This window comes from Panulirus ornatus, chromosome 68 (genome assembly GCF_036320965.1).
Source record: "Panulirus ornatus isolate Po-2019 chromosome 68, ASM3632096v1, whole genome shotgun sequence".
Classification (NCBI taxonomy): Eukaryota; Metazoa; Arthropoda; class Malacostraca; order Decapoda; family Palinuridae; genus Panulirus; species Panulirus ornatus.
Genome location: NC_092291.1, coordinates 16810327 through 16837826, shown reverse-complemented (window position 1 = coordinate 16837826; position 27500 = coordinate 16810327). Strand labels below are relative to the sequence as shown.

General features: G+C 48.2%; 1 protein-coding gene across 1 annotated transcript in view; it reads right to left on the bottom strand.

The window, feature by feature from the left end:
* Lar (tyrosine-protein phosphatase Lar) overlaps positions 1-27500 on the bottom strand; it is a 704213-nt gene that overhangs the window by 274095 nt on the left and 402618 nt on the right. The window lies entirely within an intron of this gene.

Genomic DNA, 27500 nt, shown 5'->3' with positions numbered 1-27500 from the left:
ACTAATGTACATACCATATACAAAATCATAGGGACAAAACATACAAACTAAATACGGTATTGTATGGACCATATACATTAAATCCCGACCATATACAGTATTGTATGGACCACAGACATACACAAGCCAAATACAGTATTGCAGAGACATATACCCTAATAAACAGACCATACACTTACTTGTACGGGCCATATACACTGATGTGGAGCCTATATACATTAATATATAAACTATATGTAAAAATATATATCTTTTTCGCTCGATGGCATAGGAGAAAGCACCCATTAGGACAAGATAATGAGACGTTGCCTCTCTCACGTCCAACTGGACTTTTCCATTCTTGGTATATCTTCCTGTAACAATCTTCTGAATATTTAATCTCAGCTCGTCAAATACTCGACCAGAAGTTTTGGGGGGGAATTCCTGTGAATAATACACGTTATCGACAACATACATCACTCCATGACTCTCAAAAGATAAAAAAAAAAAAAAAAATGGCTCCCAGAAATATACATAAACACCTCACGTAAAAAAAAGAGGAAAAATAATGTAAATATACATCAGTATGAAATCGAACAGTGCAAGTAATATTTTCCAGGAATAGCTGACTTACAACCGTGGTGTTCACGGGGCAAAACACGTCATACAACCCGAAGGTGGCCAGAACACAACACTCATATAATTTTCTTTCATACATACTCGCTATTTCCCGCGTTAGCGAGGAAGCGTTAAGAACAGAGGACTAAGCCTTAGAGGAAGTATCCTCGCTTGACAAGGCTGTATCATCGACAGTTAACGAAAGGGGAGCAAAGAACTTTTCGCCTCAAAAGAGTCCACATCGTCCCGGCTACTGAATGGAGCGTAGTCTTGGAGCTGCAGGAAATCCTGGATGGGGAGTGTGGTGGTCCTTGAGTTACGTTCCCAGATCGTATAACAACAGACAGACAGACAGACAGACAGACAGACAGACACACACACACACACACACACACACACACACACACACACACACACACACACACACACACACCTGTACACGGTGTTAGCATAGATGTAAACATACATATTTCCTTGACTATAACAAACACAGACTCACATGATAAGTTGAAACACATATGGTAATGCTAGAACAGTCTTTTAAGTTCGGCTTGGTATCACCCATGTATCCACTGTGATAAAAACAAGCACACACACACACACTGGAGCGTACCTAATTCTCAGCATGTCTACTCACCGCCCCTCCACCTCCCCCGTCAATAAACCACTGGCAACAATTAGCAAAATTATCCATAACTTTGGTGTACAAATGCCACGGGCGGGCGCTCGCGTGACTCCCGCTAGGCGACTCCAACCACCACAGCAAGGGAGCCCATGAATATATGCCAATCATTTAATAATAGAACCGCAGGGCCGCTTTTTACGAGGCTCCTAAAGCTTCCAGGCTACGCTACATCCAGTAGCGGGGAAATGATGGACTCCTTTGCAGCGAAATGTTCCTCGATGAGGTTGTAGACCTCTTCGTTCACTGCCGGTCGTAAAACCTCGGCGGAGGCGGCATTTTCACCCGCAGCGTAAGCACATGCTCCTGGAATATGCTCCAGTTCCAGCGTCACAAGGATGAGTACTGGAATAACGGTACTGTGAATACATCAGCACACGCAAGGGACGGCAGTGGATGTAGGAGAGGAGAGGGTGTGTACTGTGGTGTCAGGACAGCGGGCGACAGGGATGGTAGGTGGTGTAGCGGTGTGTACCGCAGTGGCGGGTCAAGGTGTAAGAGAGTGCGGTAGCGGTAATGACGGGTGTAGCGAAGTTCATGGTGAGGATCCTGGGTCATCATGACTACCACATCTGCTACTGCATCTCCTGCTGGTGCAGTTATACATCAACCCTGCCACACCTGGTGGTGGTGGTGGGAGTGTTGCGCGCATACAGTTCACCTCAGCCGCGCGGCTTCTTAGCTCTCGCGCACCCAAGCGGGTGATGAGACGGGTCTACTTCGCGCCTCCCTCCAACACGGTCCGACATGCAGTAGGCCAAGGGCAAAACAACGGTGATGTCTGTCTATAATTCTAACACCAAAGCTACGATGGCTTATCGTCTGTATTCTGGTAACGAGATGACAAAAACTGGCATAAACACACACACACACACACACACACAGACTTTCCCTCCCTCCTCACACGACAGACAGGCAACAGGACAGACTAGAAACAATGGACGGATCGGGGAAAAAAAAATCTAATCTTCCTTCTTTTACCCCTTCACACTGGAACGTACACGGTACGCACACAGACACACAAATGACGAGACAAACATAATGATATCTTCCTCATTCTTCGAACCCACCCGCCCAGTTGCGCAAGGACCTGCACACGGCCTTGGAAAGCATTTTGTCTGGTTAAACAACAGAAGCCGAAAGAGGGCACGGCCAATATACCACAACCACTACACATACACCTGGAACGCCAAGGGCGCTTCAAGGAGCAGATCCACCTAAGCGATATTGTCTGAGGCTAAAACGTGGTATCAATCACTTCCAGGAGGTCCTCCTCCTCCCTCCTCCTTCAAGGGCTTGCCAAGGTCCTCGACACAAAGGGAATACCGTAACTATCGGGTCAGGCATCTCACGGGAACGCATCAGCCTGCATCAATAAAGCCGGGCTGTGTTACATCGTCAATTAGGCAGGTTAATCAGCTGCTTGACTAACTGTTCCCCCGGAGACTCAGGATAATTTGTCAAGGCATTCCCGAGCAGAGCACCGGCGAGGGCGGGCCGGGAGTGTACAACCCTCCGTCGTTATTATGATCATCGGAAGGCTGTATCTCCTGCACCCAGGTCGTGAGCGCGGGGACACCACACCTGCATCATGCAGCGGCAGCAGCACATACCAGAGGACAACATGGTGCTCTCGCACTAACCCTCACCTACTGACACACTTACACACTCTCTCCCTTTCCCCTGCTACACACACACTCTCTCTCTCTCTCTCTCTCTCTCTCTCTCTCTTGCCTTTTACACAGACACTCTTTTCCTCCCCTTCTACACACGCCCTCTCTCTCTCACTCTTTCTCATTCCAACACAGAACGAAACGAACTCCTCCCTCTAAAACCAAGAAAGTCAAAAAGACAAAAAAGAAAAAATCGAGCCGGGGGGGAAAAAAAGAAAGAAAGAAAAAAAAACGCGGCAAAGCTTGCCAAAGTTAAGATGGCTAATTAGAAGCAAAATCCGAGCAGACGGCGAGTTTAGGAGATCTGACAACGAACCCCCGACATCCACACTGACACTAATACGTCGTACGTTACACTTCCACGGCTAATGAACGTACTCACAGGACCCTCTCTGGCGTATCCGGGAGAGAGAGGCCACCGTCCGGGAGCAGGAGGAGGAGGAGGAGGAGGAGAGGTACGTGATGCCGCCGGTGGATACATTACGACCCGGGTGGAGGGTGGAGAACCCCCCGTGGACGTAACGAAAGGTTAATACCACCACCACCTTCCCGGAAACAGATGAGGAACATACCCGTCAAAATCCCTGTGTGTGTGTGTGTGAACATACCCGTCAAAATCCCTGTGTGTGTGTGTGTGTGTGTGTGTGTGTGTGTGTGTGTGTGTGTGTGTGTGTGTGTGTGTGTGTGGTGTAAGGGATGTCTGTCATATCCGTGGTGCAGGCGGGGATGTAGAAGGGTACGCGTTGAGTGAGGTATACCACGAAGGCCTAGGGTGAGTGAGGTGGGTAATGAGATAACGGACATATTCCTCTCCACAGAGAGAGAGAGAGAGAGAGAGAGAGAGAGAGAGAGAGAGAGAGAGAGAGAGAGAGAGAGAGAGAGAGAGAGAGAGAGAGAGAGAGAAAGGATGTCTCTGGGAGCGGTGAAGGTGAGGAAACAGAACGATAAACGAGCCAGGGAATTTTGTTGGAGATTGTACAGAGAAAAGGCGAAGAGGAGGGAGGAGGAGGAGGAGGAGGGACAGGAGAGAAAAGGGTTGTTGGAGCGTGTGAGGGGAAAAGGGACCTGACCAAGAGGGTGTGAAGGAGATAAGGAGTCAAGACACAGCCAGCCAGACAGACAGACAGACACACAGACACACACACACACACACACACGCGCGCGCGCGCGGACGGGCTGCCTGCCTGGCTGCTTCCTATGCAAAATACTCCACCGTATCAAAGGGGAAAGTGTGTATGGTCACAGTGTCTACGTGAGGCCCGTGTGTGGAAGTGGAGGCCTATGAGTATACTTGGGTAAACAACTCTTCACCGCTTTCCTTCTTTGTAAAATGTATAACAAACTCTTAACTAAATGTCTACTACCACTACGCCATTAACCACGACCACTTAACCCCAGAGCCGAGGAAATCCCTCCAATAATCTTTAATTAACTTTACATCTGCGTGAGGTTTAAGTACACCAAGGTAGACTGAGGGTATGCTTAACCTAACTTACGTGGCAACTTAAGCAATTTTTCCATATCAACTTTCAAAGTAAACTGCAATGAGGAATTTAAGTAAAACTGCAAAAAAAAGAAAAAAAAATTGTGTCATTTCAGCACATCAGATAACCTATATAAATCTAGAGACATCTTAATATCAGACCTTGGAGTCAACCTCAGATTAAGAGCTCATAAAAAAACAACATTAGCGAGCACAACCTCAATAAAAAAAAAACCCTTAAACCTACAACCAAACCAACCTCAAAAAAGAAATAATAATATCCCGACCACCAATAAAAACAGCCGACTTGTAAACTCACTGCACACTGTAAACTGGCGCGAAATTCACTCCCAGCGGTGCTGGCAGATCCCCTTCGTCCACTTTCTCTTTCTGCCTCTCTGAGCCTCTCCCGACCCAAGCATCTACGATGGATGCCAGGACGTCATGAACCGTGGACAACACGAAACAATACGGAACAAACTGGATCATCAACACTGATTACCGAGCCATCGACAGTGAATAAAACGAGACTACATGTATAGAGGAAGATCAATTTTGACATCAGAGGTGCATAATCGATAGAAAACAGGGCATCAGTCAATTCATCCTCCTCCACGACCCGAAACCTAAGAACTGAACGTTCCATTAGCCACGAGACATGGTCGTGGTTCCACTGACTAAGAGACATCTTCGTGGTCCCACTACGAGACATCTTCGTGGTTCCACTACCAGACATCGCCGTGGTTCCACCACCACCAGACATCGCCGTGGTTCCAATGGTAAAGATGGCTCTGTAAATCTCCTAATGGCGTAGCATCAGAGGCTCCTCTGGCTTGGTAACCAGAGCCCCTAGGGTGGTGGATCTGGCCCGGCCGACGCTGGGGGGGAGAGAGGGAAGGAAGAGCGGAGGAGGTGGCGAGAGGGAGGGAAGGAAGAGCGGAGGAGGTGGCGAGAGGGAGGGAAGGAAGAGCGGAGGAGGTGGCGGCGAGAGGGAAGGAGAGGATGTGATCCGAGAGGATGGAACAGAGCAGAGGGTCAAGGGAAATACGAAGTTGTGATGAAAAAAAAACAACTGTATGGTGCAAAGAGGAGCTGAGAACTGAAGAGGAACTGAGAACAGAGAGAGAGAGAGAGAGAGAGAGAGAGAGAGAGAGAGAGAGAGAGAGAGAGAGAGAGAGAGAGAGAGAGAGAGAGAGAGGTGCGAGAGGGATAAGAGCTAAGGAAAATATAAAGAAAACAGACAAAAAGTGAGACGCGAGGACATAAAAAATGAAGAAAAAGAAAGATGAAGAAAGGAAGAGGCATAAGAAAAAGTGAGCAAAGAGGAAGATCCACAGAAGTGAGGAATGAGGGGAGGAAATTAAAGAGAATTAAGGAGAGAGTGAGGAATGAGGGAGGGGAAAATTAAGCAGGGGGTGAGGAATGAGGGGGGAGGAGAATTAAGGAGGGAGAGAGAAATAAAAGGGAGAAATTAGGGAGAATCACGGAGAGAGTGAGGAATGAGAAGGAAAAACAAGAATCAAGGACAGAGTGAGGAATGAGGAGGAAAATCAAGAAGTGAGGAATAAGGCGGGAGGGAAGGGGGAAGAAATCACGGAGAATTAAAGAGGGAGTGTGTGGGGGAGGAAGGGAGAGAACAAGGCAGGCCACACAACGTATTACTGACAGAGCATTTAATAATTCCAGAAAACTTGCAGCACCGTCGACAATGCACCGAGGGGGATAAAAAAAGAATCAAGAGATTTCCACGAACCTGAGTAGAGAGAATGGGACAAGATAGACCCCCCTGAAAAAAAAATGGGTCAAAACCGAGACATTCCTTTTTTTCGGTAGAAACTGGGAGAGATTTAGGGGAGAAAAGCAGGAGGAGGAACGGAAAAATGAGGAGAATGGTTGTGTGTGTGTGTAGAGAGAGAGAGAGAGAGAGAGAGAGAGAGAGAGAGAGAGAGAGAGAGAGAGAGAGAGAGAGAGAGAGAGAGAGGAACGAAAGAACAACTGCGGGAAAAAAAGGAACTACGGGCACAGAAAGGACGGTGTGGAAATGAGGGAAAGAGTATCTAGCCTAATGAAGCCTCAGGAGAACTGATGAAGAAGTGAGAACTGGGTAGAACTGAAAAAAAAAATAATGAGGGAGCACTGAGAAAGGAGTGAGGAGAACTGAGGGGAAAAACGGAGGAAGGTTGTAGGCAGGACTAAACCGAGCTGAGGAAAAGATCGAGCAGGACTTAGGAGTGAGGAGAACTGAGGGAGATCTACGGAGGGAGTGAGGAAAAACTTAGAAAGGAGGTGTGGATGACTGAGGAGGAGGGAGTGGGGAGCAGAGGAAGGAGGTGTGGAGAACTGAGGAGGAGGGAGGAGGGAATGGGGAGCAGAGGAAGGAGGTGTGGAGAACTGAGGAGGAGGGAGTGGGGAGCAGAGGAAGGAAGTGTGGAGAACTGAGGAGGAGGGAGTGGGGAGCAGAGGAAGGTGTGGAGAACTGAGGAGGAGGGAGTGGGGAGCAGAGGAAGGAAGTGTAGAGAACTGAGGAGGAGGGAGTGGGGAGCAGAGGAAGGAGGTGTGGAGAACTGAGGAGGAGGGAGTGGGGAGCAGAGGAAGGAAGTGTGGAGAACTGAGGAGGAGGGAGTGGGGAGCAGAGGGAGGAGGTGTGGAGAAATGAGGAGGAGAAAGTGGGGACCTCTCAGCCACATTCTACACAGGGCCGCTCCGAGCTCTCGTCCCCCGTCTCGTGGGGTCCAATGAGACGCCACATCTCTTTGGTGGCCGTAATAATAATCTCGAGAGTCAGGGACGGAGGAGAGGCTGACAGAGGCTGACGGCAAGCCAAAACGACGGGAGGGTATTTACAGACGACAAGTGAGGCTCGACAGGTGAGGAATGACAGGTAAAGACTGGGTTATGAGGTCTGAAAGGCAGTGGCTGAAGTGAGGGTGGGTTGACAGGTGGCAGAGCTGACATCAGGAAACTGACAGGGGGGAGATGTGACAGGTGAGGGCAGAGGGGGCAACAGGTGACATGCGTGGGAGTGACAGGTGACGGAGAGGGCACATCGGTATGGGACCGCCTAGTTCTGACGAGTCGGGGGTGTAGGCAAGCTGAGATTCACAGATGGGAGCCGAACAGGTGGGGGGAAGAGACGGGGCGGGGGCTGACTGAAGACAGGTGACGGACGGGAGAAGACGGGGAACTGGCGTGAACTGGCGAGGCGCGTGACAGTCTGACAGACAACGCCCCTCTGTCACAGCGCCTGTATGCCCGACCCCTGATGCTCCGTCCATCTCTCTCTCTCTCCCTCCTCTCTCTCTCTCTCTCTCTCTCTCTCTCTCTCTCTCTCTCTCTCTCTCTCTCTCCGGCCAACTGGAAGGGAAATGTCCCAACGTCAAAGCGTGAAAGCCGTCGATGGCCTCATCAAAACTTCAGTCGACCTAGGACAAGCCGTGCGACGTGTGGCGGGGTGGGGCGGGGCGGGGCGGGACAGGGTAAGGTGGGGCGGGGCAGGCTGGGGCAGGGCGTACCTGCGCGATGTGGGGAGGAGGGATGGGCACTGTGGTGAGGCGGAGCGGGGTCAACGTGATGTGGAGAGAGAGAGAGAGAGAGAGAGAGAGAGAGAGAGAGAGAGAGAGAGAGAGAGAGAGAGAGAGAGAGAGAGAGAGACGGACGTCGGGGGAAGATGAGGTCGAGGGAAAAGGCAGAGGCGAGGCGAGGTGACGCGGAAAGAGGCGAGGTAGCGACAAGTGAGGTTTGGTGATGACAGGGGTAGAAAGCGGCAAAATGAAAATAATGACAAGAGGTAAAATATGGTGAGAGAGAAAAAATAAAGAGGAAAGATGAGGAAGATGAGAAGCGACGTGGGTGTGTGTGTGTGTGTGTGTGTGTGTGTGTGTGTGTATGGTTGGCGGAGAGGAGGGAAGGAGGGAGGGAGGACTGGGTGAGGCAACGTGAGGCGGGGTTAGACGAGGCGAGGCGGGGCGTCAAAGCCACTACCTGACGGCGAGACAGCGATCCCCCGGAGAGCTAAAGCTATACTTCCACCCGACCCACAGTCACACCCGCCTCTGGGTCTTGCCTTCTTCACCACCACTATCACCAACACCACCACTCCCACTATCACCAACACCATCATTATTACCATCCTTACCACTCATACACAGCCTTCACCACCGCCCATTATCATCCTTGTTATTGCCACCATCATTTCTATCGCCCTGTCACCATCATCGTCATCATCAAAGTTACCACCACCACCATCATCACTATCATCATCTCTCACACCTACCATCCCTATATATCCTCAACCCGCATCCTGTCCCCCTAATCACCACCACGACCATCGTAACCTTCACCATCGTCATTTACAGGCCAAATCTCCTCCGCCTCCCTCTCCCCTTCATCACCATCATCTTCACCATCAAAATTTCACCTTCACCATTCACCACTACCTCACCAACCACCACCATCACCACCACCACCACCGACACTGCCCCACTGAATCAAACAACACCACGGACACAGCCAAGCCAAAACATACACGGACACAAGCCAAGCCATACAAGGAAAGTCGGCCACAACAGCCACGGACGATGTTACTGAACAACAACAACAACAACAACAACAACAACAACAGAGCCACGGACGCCACCCAGCCAACACAGCAACAAAGACAGTGCCATCCAACACCACAACTGAGCCGCGTCCACCCGCCAGCCAACACCCACCATAACCACAGATACAACGAAATGAAAAAAATATATATATATATACACACATACGGTCCTAATTTCCATAACCTCATTTCCGTAATGTACAGAATGTCAAAAAAAAAAAAAAAAGGTTGTAATGATTAACAATATTTGCTTTATCAATACAGCGGGGAAAAATCATTACTGGCCACTCATTAATATTACGAATCATAACATCACACTTCACATGAACCAGTCGATCTTCCTCTGTTTTTTTTTTTCTTTTGTTTTTAAAGGTTAATACGTGTCATCTTACAACCGGGGGGTGCATGAAGATCACCAAGGGGGACCGTGAGCTTGCTACACTGAAATACATCGCTCTCTCGTTATCATACGTGTTCTTTTTTTCTCTTTTTTTTTAATCAAATTTACAAGCCATTGTACTCCCTGATATATATATATATATATATATATATATATATATATATATATATATATATATATATATATATATATATATATATATATATATATATATATATATATATATATATATGACACGTGGGTGTGAACATGGTGATATGAGCATCAATGTTACACACACACACACACACACACACACACATACACATGGTGCGGAGGGAAACTGGTATTCTAACATTAACATCTAACATCACCTTACACCTGGTATGGATGTTAACCACACAGGACCCTTGCGTTAACATAATTCAACACTGAAGTGTGACGCATCATCCATTTACCATCACATATTTTGACTTCAAAGTGACAGGAGGGGAAACACCACATCTGGATATTCGCCAAGATGGATGAGTGGAAGGATGAAGAGGTCGTGCATTGGGTCTTGATCCTAGTATCATGTGTGTGTGTGTGTGTGTGTGTGTGTGTGTGTGTGTGTGTGTGTGTGTGTGTGTGTGAGGAGTGTTAGGAGAGGGGTTGGATACCTCACTCTTATTGATGAAATTCCGCTTTTGGGACGTCAAATGTACAATCCACACTAAGTTTAGACACTTGAATTACTCATATCTAAAGTTAAATTCGTGTTTTTTTTTTTTTTGGGGGGGGGCGTAATGTAATTGCAGTGGAAGATTCAAATTACACACTTTTAATGGTAAATTTACCTTTTGGGCGTAAAGTAATCGCATTAAGAGATTCAAATTACTCACTTTTAATGTTAAATTCGTCTTTTGGACGTAAATGCAATCGCAGTGAGTGATTCAAATTACTCAGTTTAAATGTTAAATTTATCTTTTAGGCGTAAAAATTGTACACAAGTGATACATGCTCACTTACAATGGTAAATTCAATCTTTTGGACGTAACTACAATCTATTTCAATGGTAAACGCATTCATTCTTTGGACGTAACTACAATCTATTTCAATGGTAAACTCATTCATTCTTTGGGCGTAAAAAGAAATGCGTTCACAGCAACTTCAGAGATTCAAATTACGTTAATTGTGAGAATCATTTCCCTAATGCATTCAATAAAATTACCTTAATAAAATTCAGTGGTTCTCTTTTCGTGCTTTACTGCTTCTTGGCATTTTTCTTTCTTTTTCCCCTTTTTCTAAAGGGCGTTCATTTACCATGAGCAATGGTGGCTATCGCCAAGATTTATTATCATTTCCAACATCACAACTCACACTGAACAAGCACAAGCATATAAAAATGTTCACACACACACACACACACACACACACACACACACACACACACACACACACACATCACACACATCACACATATACCTGGCTTAGGAACGTGTGTGTGTGTGTGTGTGTGTGTGTGTGTGTGTGTGTGTATACATAGGAGGAAAGATACGGTACATGGTACAAATACACAAGGTCACCAGACGGGGCAACACCGAGTGTAGCACACAAAAAGTAGCTATATGGGGCCCCCTCGAGTGTAAAACCTCCTCCCCGTGCAGGCAAACTGGTAGTCACAAACAAGTCATTACATACGCACGTGTAGTTATAAAACACAAACACGAACATCAGATAGAGATAAGGAAAACTGCAAGAGCTGAGCGGTAAGATGAGGCAACACTCCCTTACCTCCTGTCAATCGCATCCCTAACGAGGCAGTTAAGTCGCAACCATCACTCTTGTCACCATCGACCAGAGATCATTCCCTCAAACACCGTCTGCCTCCCAGCTCCCAAAACACCCACAAGGTTACTGCATCAACTCGCGAGTCCCCCCAGACAGCTTCGAGGTCAAGCTCTCCACTAACACCCTCTGAAACACCACAAACTGACGTGGTCGAACCCCTGTCCTCCCCATCATTAGCAATCTAAATGCCCCGACGACCACAAGAACACTTGACGTTTCGAAAAAAAATTCTGACGCCCCACTGCGTAAATCCACTTACTTGGATAACTACAGTAATTCTCGAGCTAATATATGCACCACGTCTCTTACCAATCCCCCAGCTTATCCCCGTGAAAGTTTTGTGTTCAGCTGGGTTTAGACAGACACTGTAAGTCCCACAGACCCTCAGCAGTATGAGGACCTCCTTCCACCACCCAAAGCTCCGTCAGTTTCACAGACTTTACCCTACAGCAGCCTAGAAGAACGCAAAGACTTCTATGTCTCCCAACCTCCACGTCCATTTACCAAAGCTTTCGATCTAATTACCCATACTATAATCATTAACGAGGCCATTAACCCAGAGACGGGGAGAACTCACCTCAAGACATGCACACTCACTCCGCGTCAACGTCGGCAGGGCTTGTGTTTCAAAAGAGGTCGTCCTCACCTTTGTGTCTCTGTCTCTCTCTCTCTCCTGCGGCGTCCCGTGCGTCTCACCGACAGACGAAAGACCCCTTCTGTTTCCCCGAGTCTTATTAATGATACCCTGACGGACGTATACCTGCTTCGTGGTAGTACACTTGACGACTTGACCTTTGGCATCAGCGTTAACAACGGCTCTCCCTCCCACCACACCCGCAATCAATAGCATCAGCACTGAACCACTGGGCCAACCACATCAACACCAAACCAAGCCAAGACCGCAGCCGTGCAACGTCAGCCTTGCTGCCAATCATGGCCCACTTTCTACAGCTCCCTGAGACCCCCTACTCCAGCCCGGGTTCTTCGGTTCTCCAAATTTCTTCGGCGCTTCTTTTGGACGATAAACTTAAGTTGGATAGTGCACGTCAATGCGGTCAGCAAATCCTCTAGCTGTCTTCTCTACATTCTTTGTCTTCTCAAGACACTTGGAATCCCTGCCTCTTCTAATCTCAAGGGCGTCAGAGCAATTTTCATCCTACCCAAACTCTCCTTACTGCCTTACCCCATTGGACGTCCTCCTTATTTACCACAAAACAGAAACTCCTCTAAAAACATGCAGAAAAAAAGGCATCCTTAAGATTTTGTTCTCGTCCCCTCTTTCCACGGCCTATCAAGAGGCGCTCAGCGGTGATCCTCTGAACTCCCTACAAATATCAACCAGGAATAAACCACCGGCCCTTCTCTGCCTCCGTCCCCACCTGCCGCCGCCACAGACGCCTCCGTCCCCGGGTACAACTTTGTCACTGCGACCGCATCCGAGGCTCTTCAAGCGTGTGCAGACCATCACACGAAAGAAGAGCTCCATCCCAGCCACTGTGAACATCATTAATGATCAAGTAAGCTCCGTCTTAACCTCCATCTTGGGCTGTATGTGAAGACCATCAGTCCGATCCTCGTAATTAATGTTGTGTGCGCCCTTATCTGCAATTAATTCCATAAACCTATTTCCAATACCGATATCATATCATCATTATCTTTATAAACTGGTAATACCATCCTCAAACACACACACACACACACACACCCACAAATACATGTAAATACAGAATACACACTTGTACACACACGAGCTCTCCTCTTATCAATGTCTGCTTACAGCAGATACTAGGGAACGGGGGGCCTCGTAAAATCCTTCTTCAGACACATGTCCCACACCTGGAGTTTCCTAACACACGAGAGATTCCCACCGCTGCACCAGCCCGAGTTAACACGCACTATGTTAACAGCGGACTTTATGTACTACAGTCACATTAGCAGCTAGTATAAAAGTCCTAAAACTGCTCAAAATTCACAAATACTCACGAATGAGGCAGGATACGGCTAAAAGAATGACGGTGTGTCCGTCTTGTTCGTCAGAATCCGGACTACCTGTCATCCTGTTGAAGTTTGTCGGTGTGTCTGGGCCACTTCTCATAACAGTTTGTGTCCTCGTCTGTGACTTCCCTGGTGTCTTTCTCCTTTCCCAACTTCTCTGGTTACATCCCTTCCCTACCATCTACTCCCTCCCTCTCTCCCTCCTCCCTTTCTCTCCTTTAATCACTTTCTGCCTCTCCTCCCCTCTCTGGTTACATCACTTCCCTCCCTCTCTGATTACAACAATTCCCTCCCACTAACTCCCTCCTTCTCTGGTTACATCATTTACGAACACATTCCCAATTTCTCACGGAAGCGGGAAATCTATCTAGATCATATGTTCCAAGGGAAACCTTAGCTGCCCTACATCGTTCTTAACCCTTCTCCCTGTCCCCCTTAACCCCTCCTTCCTCCCTCCTCTCCTCCTCCATCCCTTTCCACCGGCGACCTACCCCGTCACTAGGGGCCGGAAGGTCTCCTCCTCCGGGTATCAACTTAGCACAAGCTAAGTTTCCTAAAGTTGCAACTAACTCCCTCTGAGTGCGAAAGCAACTCGGCCGCCCGCGAGTCAGTTGGACGCCGCCACTCCTCCTCCTCCACCCACACCGCCGTTCACTCCTCATAGGGGGCCACAACCCTTCCCCACCCCACCACCACCCTGCGGTGCCAGAGCCACGCCACTACACTAACTACACCTACACACTCACGACATCACTAAGCATATAACCCTCTCCTCCCCAACAACCGTAACTACCACACAAACCACTTCCAACCACCTCAACTACTCTGCCACACACCTACCACCTTACCACCCCGCCCGCCGGCCCTTACCTGCTACCGTCACCTACACCACCACTACACTGCACCTTATCACCTTCCCAAACCCCTCTCCCTCCTCTCCACCCCCGTCTCAGTTATCACCAGACTGCCAGTTACGCAGGAGCCGGAGACAACCACCTGGCCGCTAATGAACCACCTGATACCTGCCGTCGCCCACCTGCCACTTACGCCGGCGTCGCCATCAGTCTGGCACAGAGGCGCGCGTCGCGGCCCCCGTCACCAGCCTCTCCTGGAGGCAGGCAGGTGTCTCCACCACCACACACCCCCGCCCTCCCTCACCACGCCACATCACTAAAACGTGTCTCATCGTGCTTCCAAAACTGTCTCGTTTGAGTCTCAAAAAATAAATAAATGAATAAATAAATAAATAAATAAGTAAGTAAAAGTTAGGTCGTCCAGGGTTATACTCCCCAAGTTCGTCCGCTTCATCTTTCGTCTAGTCTCCCCCCTCTCTACGTCGCCCCATATCTCTTCGTCTGGGCCTTGCCTCCTCGTCTCATCCCTTGACCTCGTGTCGTCGAAGCTCACTGGGAGAGAGAGAGAGACAGACAGACGCAGACTGAAGACGTAGGGCATCATCACGAGGCCCAAAACATCCTATCAACCTTTCCTGGCCAACTCCGGCGGTCCAGGCCCACACAAACACGCGCCCACCATGTTACCCAACTTAGAAACGACTTGAAAGTTTGGGAGGAGGGTCAACATGGCTCCCTTGACCTCTCCTTCTCTCTCTCTCTCTCTCTCTCTCTCTCTCTCTCTCTCTCTCTCTCTCTCTCTCTCTTCGGGGCTCCAACCCCCTCAAGAACCAGAAGACCCAGTAGATCTGTGTACGTAGCTCTCCTACCTAAGTCCTTACCTTTTTAACTTACTTCAGAATGAAGGTGCGACGCTTGGGTGGGTACGATGGCTTGGCCCCTGATCAGGTCTGAACGATCCAAGGCCCGAGACTTATCACCCAACAATCCCCCCCCCCAAAAAAAAATCTCCCAGGTCACTAAACCCTCAAACCCCATTATCAAACTCCTTCGAAAACTCTTCCGAGGAATAACCCCCCCCCCCTTCCTTCCTTCCTTCCTTCCCAAAGACGAAACCACCCTTCCAGGAAGGAGGAGGACCCCCCCCCACAGTGCGATCTCTCTCTCTCTCTCTCTCTCTCTCTCTCTCTCTCTCTCTCTCTCTCTCTCTCTCCCCACCCCCACCCCCCGCTTCCAACGGCCTCCCCAGCCAAAGGACCTTCCCCCATCCCTCCCTCCTTTCAATAATAAAGACCTCAATATGTTAACCTCAAACTCGTGTGAAGTTTCCACGTGAATAAAATTGTCCAAGCTCGTAGAACTATCCAAGTTATCAAATTTTCTCAGGCAGCCAGAATCTACGAGAGAGAGAGGTAGAGGTAGGTAGGTAGGTAGGTAGATACACACATCATACCCGACCATCATGTATCATAGCTGAAGGAATAGGAATAGTTCTGTGGGTCACGAATCACAAATAAGGAGGGGGATGTGCAGACTCGACCAACTCTAGATCGCAGTGAGAGAGAGAGAGAGAGAGAGAGAGAGAGAGAGAGAGAGAGAGAGAGAGAGAGAGAGAGAGAGAGTGGGGTCGAACAGGTGTGTGTGTGTGGATCCAATGTGTAACGGGTATTCTTCAGGTAAGCTAAGCTCAACGTTACCCCCCTCCCTCCCTACCCCACCCCAAGACACCCATGAGTAATCAGTTACCCAATGAGTTTTTTTTTTGTTTTTCTGACCAATTCAACAGAATTTGAAAATCATCTCACAGTTTCTCTGATGCGTTACGAACTGGAGGGTGGGAAGTGAGAGGGAGATATAGGGAGATGTGGGAAAGGACAGAGGGAGGGTAAGGGAGACTCGTTAGAACAAGGGAGGTAAGGGTTAAGGGTGGATGCAAGCTGTCAACCTTCCAGAACGTAGAAAGTACAAGACTCGGTGACGTCAGGAGAACCCGCACGCGCATAACGTTTTCTTTTCACCATTCACCGTGAACCATGCCAATCTCTTCAGTTATTCACCCGCCCTGGCCTCGGTCGTTAGCGCAACTCATTACTGGCAAGGTAATTAATTGTAACGTGATTATCGCAACTAACGTAATTGCCCACTTTTGGCTTGAATTTAAACATACAGCTCCAATAAATTAGTCAGTTTACAGCATTAAAGCCTTTAATCAAACATTTCGTCAATATCTGCACAACAAACATTGCCAATTTCCATTAACTTTGAATAACCCAACTTCAGGGCCGTTAACTGCCCTCACAAACTTACACTACTCGATTCGTGTGAATGTTTATCTGTTTTATTGATTTTCAATTCATTCATGATATTTCTAAATCATTACCATTACTATGACCATTATCATTATTATCATCATTTTCATTATCGTTATCATTATCAATATTAATATTTTCATTATCTAATCATCATTATTTCATGTTTCGTTTCAGTTTTTATTTATCATTATCAATTTCTTCTTCTGGTGTGGAGAAGAGGGGTGTCGGCTGGCCACAGCGGTGGGCAAGAATGGTGGGTGTGTAGAGTATGGTTGATGGGCGGGTGAGGATAATGAGTTGAGGGCGGTGGCCCAGCTGATAATGAAGGTGGCTGATGGTGAAGACGCCCAAGGATGAGGGAGATCGAGGGTGAGGATGGAAGCGGCGGCGGAGGGTTGGTGGGGTGGGAGGGTGGCGGTGGTGGTTACTAAGGGCGGCCGAGGATGTATGTGGGCGCGGGGCGGCGGCAATAAGTGAAGGGCTGCTGGGGAAGGATGACAAGTCTTTGATGGCACATTAGCTGATGACGGCGGCCCACCATCCCCGGGAACACCAATCAACCAGATTTATCCTCCTTTTGACTCCCTGGGTAAACTCGGGCGGTCGTAATTTGCTCGAAAATTGTCTCGAATTGTTCGAAATTACAGCACGAGTCTGCGAATGTGATGAACAACTTGTCAGAGACGGTGCCCAGGAGGGAGCGAGGGACAGAGGGAGGGAGGGAGGGAGGATGTATGTTTGCTGGCGAAAGTCTGGCTATGAAGAAGGCCCGCCAAATGTGGACCAACGGCGGTAGCAGGAACTTGCTACAAAAAAAAAAACCACACCACAACCAACCTCTCCCCCCGTAGTTGTCCTCAAGCTGGGAGCCATTCGAAGTCATCGTGGGGCGGAGGGAGGCTTCGGGGACAACCTGCTCTCCTCTGTAGTCTGTGCGTCCGTCGGTACCTAAAGTCGACATCCGCTCCACAGACGCGCAAGGCTCGGTCTTAATCCACTCTGGTAATGACGTGAACGATAGATCATGAATACGTCAAACTGGCTATGTTGTCTATCGTTCTGGCTTCAATACTAAAGGGCTAAACTAGCGGCCATATTCCGTCCAACTAGGGCTGTGTCATGACGATGACGTCCTCGCTTTCTTTCATCCAATGTGGAGGATGGTTCTCGATCGTGACTCTCGAAGTCCGTCACACGTTACTCGGGGAATGCCAGGGACGGGACCCATCCATCACTCACATTCGCTCAACTCAATATCTCAATCCATCTTTCCCTCCTCCTCCTCCAATGATCCCTCCATCATCCTCATCGCTCTCCCTCTCTCTTACCTCTCTCTCTCTCTCTCCCTTCCTACCTCCTTCTCCTCCCCCCCATCTCTCTTTCTCTCTCCTCCAAAGCAGAAATTGTCTCCTAACCCAGGCCTCCCTCCCGGCGGCACTACGACCATCCCCCCACCTACCGACCACCTTCCCTACAGCCAGCCAGCCAGCCAGCCCGCCGCCCGCAGGCCGGCCGCTCGCCCGCCTGGTGCAAGATAGTACCAATTATTCTTTTTACAGGCGGTACTTGCCCGTGCTGGCCGCTCTATCCTTCACTTTAATGGGGATAAACTTCACCTTGAACATCGGGCTCTTAGTCTTTACTGACCACAAGATGATATTTCCTTCCTCGCTTCACCAAAACCCCGTAATTTACTATCCATTTACGCAAGACTATATAAGCGTATATATATATATATATATATATATATATATATATATATATATATATATATATATATATATATATCCTTTTTGATGTCTGAGGTGTGTTCGCTATCCCAGAGACTGTTCCTTGCTCAAGCCTCCCTAATGGGTAGCAGATGCACCAAACTGTTCGCTACTGCAGGGCCATCACTCTTGCAGAGCCAGTGCAAATGGTGAAGCAGTGTCTGGAGGACTTTCATCAATCAGTTCTTATTTGGAGATGACCAGCGGCTTCTCTTCAACGTACTTTGTGGATTGAAATGTCCAAGGCCGTAGACGTATTTTGCTACATTCTCTGACACTGCCTTTAAGTACTCATCTTCTCAGGAGATTCAATCTAAACAATGTATATAATTTATCACTAAAGGAATATATATATATATATATATATATATATATATATATATATATATATATATATATATATATATATATATATATTTTTTTTTTTTTTTTTTTTTTGATTTTCCAAAAGAAGGAACAGAGAAGGGGGCCAGGTGAAGATATTTCCTCAAAGGCCCAGTCCTCTGTTCTTAACGCTACCTCGCTAACGCGGGAAATGGCGAATAGTATGGAATATATAAAATCATCGACGGTTTGATTAATGAACCTGGAGTATAGCATACGAGTTTTCCCGGTGATTGTGACATTCACTACATAATACACGATATTCCACCCTAACATATTCGTCGGCAACACAATGTGCTGCTGACACAGCCCACAGTCAAGTCGGGGAGGGAAGGTGAGATACGCGATCTGAGTCAAGTCATCACGGGTCATGATTGTCTCTTCTTCAAAAGTTCTTAATATCATACCCAACAGGATCTTCGCCGACTCGAACACTACTGTGTTCTTGTGGAAAAGCCAGTCAGGGTTGGGGGTGAGGTGACGGTAGCTGAGAGGAAAATACAAGCAGGAGTCGGGAACTTTCATTCCTGACACGTTGTTTTTCGACCTAACGGAAAGCTTTCCTCGTGGGTAAACTCAGCTACGAAAAGACGGTGAAGTCGAAAACACGCGTCGAGAATAAAAAAATTTCCTCAACTCCTCCTTGTCTGCTCTCCTTTGCGACCGTACTCCCTCGCATCTACCATGTGAATCGAGCTAATTTGAGGCCCTTCAGTGCTAAGGAAAGCCCTGGTTTTGCACCGCACATTCGATACGCACGTTAACTTGTCCATCAACTTCTTGGGGTAAGGAGGTAAGACGACCCCCCACCATCCTCCTCATTTGAGAGCCACATCTCTCGGATCCCACTAGGAACTGCAGCAATAATTCTGATACCGGCCGCATCTTATGAAGCGGAGCTGTGCCACGTATGGCGGCTATAAATATCAGACGTACGAGTTCGGAGGAGCAGTGCCTCCCCTTAGGAGTGACGGAGTACTGAACATAAGGCGACAAATATGCAACCGGGAGAACCTCAAACATCTTAAAACACACACACACACACACACACACACACACACACACAAACACACACAAACACACACATATATATATATATTCTTTCTTTTTTTTTTTCAAACTATTCGCCATTTCCCGCGTTAGCAAGGTAGTGTTAAGAACAGAGGACTGGGCCTCTGAGGGAATATCCTCACTTGGCCTCGTTCTCTGTTCCTTTTTTTGGAAAATTGAAAAGAAAACGAGAGAGGAGGAGTTCCAGCCCCCCGCTCCCTCCCCTTTTAGTCGCCTTCTACGACACGCAGGGAATACGTGGGAAGTATTCTTTCTCCCCTATTCCCAGGGATAATATATATATATATATATATATATATATATATATATATATATATATATATATATATATATATATATATATACTTAAGCATAGGAAAACTACTACTGCATCCTATGTCCTTAGTCAAGTGTTAATGAACACCAATATTTCGAACTAATCCCTATGAGATTTCTTTTACGTTGGGTTTTCAAAATCAAAAGATACTAGCGCCATTCTCTTTTCTTCAAAATTGCCAGAAATGATTATACTCGTATAAAATGATCCACAATTCGAATGAAACGGATATGCTTATGATTCCTGTGTTTTAATGACATTTTTCGCTCCTACATTTTGGAGTTTCAAATTACCTTACGTGGTGGGGGTCAATACCGTATGGCGCATCCTAGACCGTTCCACGTTCATTAAAGCAGATGACGTGGGGCGTCTACACACATATCAATAAGGTGGCGAGAACACAGCTACGTCTCGCGGGAGACCCACAAACAGTACTGAAGGAGTCGATCCGTAATTCTTAAAAGCCCCTTCCCTCCCCACGATGCCACACCACATCACACGTTCAACCAGACAGCCCAAGTTGACCCACATGTTACACAGACGGAGGGAGAAAGACAGCACACGGAAAAATGTTTGTCTTTCCTCGGCATCTTTTGAAATAATTCAAAAAGTTGGAAGTGAGTCTGCCACACACACAGCAGGAGGCCGGCGTAGACCAACACACGCTTCCCAGGGGACGCAACACAAACAGTAAGAATGTTATTACGAAGGCAACAGTCCGCGCCTGCCAGCCTCCAACACCCACCCACGCCCCGAACATCCTAGTAAACGCAACACAAACAGCAGGAGTCTTACTGAAACAACATATGCTCTTGTCTCCCCCCAGAGGACGCAACACAAAAGGCGATTCACAGAAGCAGCCGATGCTTTCGTCTCCACCAGAAGACGCAACACAAACAGCAGCAGGAGTCTTAGTAATGAAGCAACAAATACTCCTCTCTCCCTGGAGGACGCAACACAAACTATTTGGTTCTTTCCTCTCTATCTTGAGCGAATCTAATGCTCTCTCTCTCCCACTATTGCTCAACTCAATAATATTGTGTCCCTTTTCAACAAATCTCTTTTCGCAAAGTCTAAAGAAAAAACGCTCTCTCTCTCTCTCTCTCTCTCTCTCTCTCTCTCTCTCTCTCTCTCTCTCTCTCTCTCTCTCTCTGGGTACGAGCAAGGCGTATGGACCAGATGGCACCCATGCTGGAGATTCGATGCAGTGCGCTCCCGAGTAAGGTTAGGCCCCCTCTGCTCGCCCGTCTGCCTCCGCTTCTGCCTAAAGACGAAAAAAAAAAAAAGAAAAGAAAAGAAAAAACTCTTCCTTGTGGAAACATCAAGTAGCACATCCCATCCCCCAAAGGCAGGAGGGAGGTTGTCGTGACCCTTCCAACCATCCTCCTCCTCCTCCTGCTTTAACCTCTCCCAGTTCCCAAAGTCGCTGAAATCCTTCCTCAACTCCCATTTTCCGTAAACACCTTGAACCTCACAGTCTTCTCCCTGATCATCGCCATGGCTTCCTCAAGGCAAGATCCACGCCTGCGACAACCCCTTTTTTCCTCCCTTACTAACGTCTGGTCATCATCTTTTAAGGGAGACTTCTCGAGGAATCTTACGTTCTAGCCCTTGATCTATCAAAAGCTTTTCACAGGGTATGGCAAAGAGGGTCTCTTTTAAAAGGTTCTCCCTCCCTCATATCTCGTAGTTCCTCTCTGGCCGACCTAACCATTGACGACTGAACATCAACCACCTCTTGCACCATCGACAGCGGTGTCCCCCCCCCAAGGGGGCTTTCGTCCCGTCTCCTTCACTCTTCCTCCTTTTCTACTTACGATTTCCAATCTTCAACAGGTCACCGGCTGGCATACCTCCAACGCCTTCAAAAATTCCATTTCATCCTCTCTAGCACGATCAACGACGTCTCGTCTCGTCATAACTTCTTCTACCAACTCTAGACTCGGGTAGGATTTCCCAGTGGGGGTAGACGCCGTTGCCTGATTAAAACATATTGTCTCTAAAACCCATTTCCTGTCAATCTCCCCCTCCTCCTCCTAAAAGAAAAAATAGAAAATAAACTTTGACGTCGTCCCTTTTGATATGGCTCTGTAATTCCACCAATCAACACAATTAACCCAGAAAATTGACCGACTCGCCCTGCGCCGCAATGTTGATTCACTTTCCCTCTTCTGTAGCCATTAATTGGGTTTCTGTGCCCGAGAACTGGCTGCCAGTGTGTCCCTCACATCCCCAATACCTAGACCACGCAATACCCACTGGACTACGATGTCATATCATCACAGTGTGGCCGTGGGCAACTCAAGGGTGAACTGTTCTTGGACCAGTTTCTTTCGGCAAGAAGAAGAAAGCAGGTTTTCCACTTCCTTCAAAACTCTGACAGCATTTTCCCCCTTTCTTCTTATTTCTTCTCCTTCTCTCTTGAAGCCTTTATCATATTTCAAATCAAGTCCTGGCTGGTCTTGAGGTGGACTTTTGTCCGTAACCGGAGCCTCCCAACATGAAAACCAAAGAGAACAGGGGATGTTACCACAAAGGCATCATCATACGCTTGCCTCTCTCTCTCTCTCTCTCTCTCTCTCTCTCTCTCTCTCTCTCTCTCTCTCTCTCTCTCTCTCTCTCTCCAGACACACACAAAAAAAACGGTCTTATAACGGGAGCAACAGACGTTCTTCTTTCCCCTCCCCTCCCCTCCCCCCCAAAAAAAGGACGCAACACCAACAACAGTAATCTCACCACAGAAACAAACGGACGTTCTCTTCTCCACACACACACACACACACACACACACACACACACACACACACACACAACAGGAGTCTTATCAACACGGAAGCAACAGACGCCTTCCTCTCACCCCCTTCCCCACTCCCCCAAGGGCTGCAACACAAACATCAACATTAACGTCCCACTCAAACAAACTTTCGACGTAAGACAAGATAAAAGAGCGAACGAGAGAGAGAGAGAGAGAGAGAGAGAGAGAGAGAGAGAGAGAGAGAGAGAGAGAGAGAGAGAGAGAGAGAGAGGAAAAAAAACACAGTTACAGCTGGCGGTCCGTTATCAGCGGTGGCCCGACGGGGCGTCGCGGCTTCTAAATAACTTCAAAATACGACTTCTAATTACAGTGCTTTAATTTCAAGATGGCTCTACGGCGTCTAAATCTTCCCAATCACTTTCCCTGGGACTTCCTCCAGCCGGAGGGGCCAGCGTTAGCCCGCGCGCTTACTAAATCACCACAACTGTGTAGTTGGCTTTGCCAGATATTGGCTCATTCTTTTCTTCTTTGACCTTCGCAAGTCAGCCAGCATCTGCCTCATAATGCAGTAGAATGGACCCACCAGCAGACCGAACCAACCCACCCTCGAACTCAACCCTACCCATAGATCTGAAGTAAAAATATGGCTCATGCTGAAGTTTACAAGAGTCGCTGTGTGTCGATACTAAGAGGGCAAGGCTCACGAAGCATGGGGCCGGGTGTCGTTTAAGCTCGTATCGAAACGACCGTCGCATGTTAGCATCATTGCGATATGTGTCGTGGTCTGCGGGCGTGAGCTCACACTACAGGGGGTCCTGTGTCGTAAGCTCACACCACAGAGTCTGTGTCCTCAGCTCGCCTCACAGGGACTGCTGTGTCGTAAGCTCACATCACAAGAAGTAATGTCGTAAGCACACACACACACACACACACACACCATAGGGAGTGTCGCAAGACTATGTTGCTAGCTCATGGAAGGAGGAAAATTCCAACCCAACTGCGAAATGTCTACGGAGCAATCATGGCACATTTCACTATATCTCAACCTTGAGCATGGTGCTCATAATACCAACAAATACTCACACTTCCCTGTTGTTTCAGAGGTCTTCCTTCTGCCCTCGAGGCTCGGTCTATGGTCCAACCTGTAGTGTTGCTCCTGTGCTCAGCTAGGCTGTGAAAGGCTGCGGCCAGCATAGCTATGTAAACTATGACATTCTAGCCCGGCTAGAGATGGGGGAGATGGAGGAGGAGGAGAATCAGTGCCCGGAAGATCAACTTCAGTCTTACCCCTTCTCGTCTTGAAGGCCCTTTAAACCAAGCCTCCTGCAAATCTTTTCTGCAGGAGGGAGACAATTGGTCTGTTGTGCCCAGCGAAGGTAAGGTCATCACACATGATTTCTCCCAAGTTCCTTTCGCTTTTTTTTTTTTTTTTAAGTTGCCCTTCCATGGCAAAAGGCTGCGATCGTTTTTTGTTACAGCATCCCATACTCTTTTATCTGTACCGTTTTCTTAATAAGGGAACTCTACGTAAAGTTTCCGCCGATAGGAACTATATCTCACCCTCATATATTTCCAGTTTTATCTATGATACACATTTTGCTCAGCCTGCATTCGGAAAAAAAAAAATCTATAAATGCGCCACGTTACAAAATATACATAATGCATAATTCCTAATGAATAATAATTTCTAATTACTAATAATTTCTAATGAATAATAATGAGTGGGATGAGTAATTTCAACACAAAATATTCCAGAATCAACCCAAACGGATTATATTATTCCCCCCCCACCACCGAAAAAAAAAAATGTAATTTCCAATGGTATTTATAAACTAGTCATCAAGTGTCACCGAGAACTCGACCCGAGTTGGGAAAGTAACAACATCACCTGAGATTATCTGTTCCTCTTCCTCCTCCTCCTCCTCTTTTTTTTTTTTCCTCCCCCTCCTCCTCCTCCTCCTCTTCCTTTTCCTCCTCCTCCTCTTTTTTTTTTTACACGTGTCCTCCCTTATCTTCTTTCCCCTCTTAGCTCTCCTCCTGCCGCTCCTCTGGACGTGGATCCTCCGCAGCTCCGCTATGTGTTCAGCACTTGACGACTGTGACGAACCAAAGGTGAGACCCGCTCTTGGTAACGCTGTTGGTGAGTCAATGTAGCTGCTGCTGCCACCACCACTTGATAATACTACTTTTGTTGGTAATAACCACTGCCGCCTCCTGCTCCAGCTGCCACCACCACTTGATAATACTACTTTTGTTGGTTATAACCACTGCCGCCTCCTGCTCCAGCTGCTGCCACCACTTGATAATGCTATTGTTGTGGGTAATAACCACTGCCGCCTCCTGCTCCAGCTGCTGCCACCACTTGGTAATACTGCCGTTGGTAATAACCCCTCCCTCCTCCTGCTCCAGCTGCTGACATCACTTAATAGCTGTCGGTAATAACCACTGCCTCCTCCTGCTCCAGCTGCTGACACCACTTAATAATGCCGTGTGTAAATAACCACTGTCCTCCTGCAGTTAACGATCATTATGCCATTACCACTAAACGCTTCTGATCACACTTATGATAATGCTGATAAGCCCAACCCCTCCTCCTCCTCTCTTCCTTCCTTTATCTTTCCTTTTTTTTTTTCTCTTTTTTACCTTTCTAATGCTAACTACACACCAGTGCCAATGCTTACATGATCTTAAATATAAGTAATGCTGGTCGCTGATGCTCGCATCGGCGTTGATAATATCAGTAACGATTATTGTACCGCTGATAATACTGCGAGCGCTGCTGTTCGCGTTGATGTACACGCTGTTAAATGCTGTCTGATACCTGCAACGCTGCTGGTAAATACTGATAACACTGGTGCGAGTGTTTATGTTAATGTCGCCGTGGTTATTGATACTGTGGCTCTGACTGCCGGTGAAAGAGGAAGAGGAGAAAGAGCAGGAGAAGGAGGAGGAGGAGGAGGAGGAGGAGGAGGAGGAGGAGGAGGAGGAGGAGGAGGAGGAGGAGCAGCAGCAGCAGCAGCAGCAGCAACAGCAGCAGCAGCAGCAGCAGCAGCAGCAGGAGTGGGAGAAGGAAGAAGAGGAGGAGGAGCAGCAGCAGCAGGAGTGGGAGAAGGAAGAAGAGGAGGAGGAGCAGCAGCAGCAGGAGTGGCAGAAGGAAGAAGAAGAGGAGGAGGAGGAGCAGCAGCAGGAGTGGGAGAAGGAAGAAGAGGAGGAGGACGAGCAGCAGCAGCAGGAGTGGGAGAAGGAAGAAGAGGAGGAGGAGGAGGAGGATGATATTATAGAAGGAGATGGAGGAGAGAGAGAGTCGCGGTGGTGTTGGTGGTAGAGAGCTTGGTGGTAGTGATGGCGAAAGCGATGGAGGGACCGGAGAGTGGGCTGTGTTGGTGAGTGTTGATGGAGATCAACTGCTGGGTGAGTGAGGTAGCTAAGGTGAGGAGGGAGATGAATACGTGAATGAGTGCGGTGAATCATGGTGGAGAGGAGGACGAGTATGTGGGTCAGTGCGGTGTAATTAAGCAGGGATGTGTGTGTGTGTGTGTTATCTGTGTGGTGGTCATTTACGATGGGCGATGGTGGTAGTAGTGGTAGCTGGCTGGTCACAGACGCGATGGGGGGTAGATGGTTACGGGTGAGGTGAAATCGTCTACCATTTCAAGGCACAGACTGATGACGGACAACCATACGACACTACCCCTCCCTCCCTCCCTCCTGCTGTCGCAACACTGCAAACCAAACCGATCACCACAGAACACCGCACCTCGCCCATGCCGGGTGTTGCGCCGCAAATCTACTGGCCTTCCGCAACTGCCTCGACGCCTCCTCCCCCACCCCGCCTCACTCCACTCTCCCGCATGGACTAATCTCCCAACAGCTGGCAATTTGCGGGAGTCTCCTCGCCAGTGTACACAAGGGAAGTGAAGGAGGAAAGACAATGGTGGTTCCAGAAGGTCGTGAGGAAAGAATGATTGTGTGGGAGTTAGATACAAGATCAGGACCCAGCTATAAGACGCCTCCAGACACCAAAAGCTTTAATTCCTATGAAATCTACACCAGTTGGGATCTACCTCTCTCCTTCCCGCACACTGTATCTTGGTTCTGGAGCGCGCGCGCGCGCGTGTGTGTGTGTGTATGTGTGTGTGTGTGTGTGTGTGTGTGTGTGTGTGTGTGTGTGTGTGTGTGCGTGTGCGTGTGCGTGTATTGTGGAGCGAGAAGTCGGAGAATTTGGTCGACCGACCCACTAACACGACGATTCGAACCTTTTTACCAAAAACTGTTCGCCACTTCAGGACGAGGGTTTGACCCTCGAGTACGAACGGTACGAATTTGGAGAGGGCGACCCTACGACCCTTGGGTACGAGGGCCTAGTTTCCGACCTGACCCTCCACGTTCTGGTCAAAGGCTACGACATCACACCCAAGGGTCGTGGCGTCGTGGTCTAAAGGGGGGTCACCACGAGACGGGACGCGGTTGAGGGTCGTTCCGTCGTGGACTAAGGTCGTAGCGGCAATCAGGCCAATGCAATCCTTCTCATGCAGGGTGAGGCGGAGTGTGATTTCTCTCAATACTACACAGACGTTACGGCCCTCCAGCACCAGCATACCGAAGCCTTCGGAAGATGGATGATAACAGGGAGGATTCCAAAGGTGGGGGGTGGCGCGGGGCGCGCCGGCGCCCCATCGGGTGTAGAACTCTCTCTCTCTCTCTCTCTCTCTCTCTCTCTCTCTCTCTCTCTCTCTCTCTCTCTCTCTTACAAACAGGCAATTCCGCAAGGAACGAAGAATCGTTGAAACATAAACAATA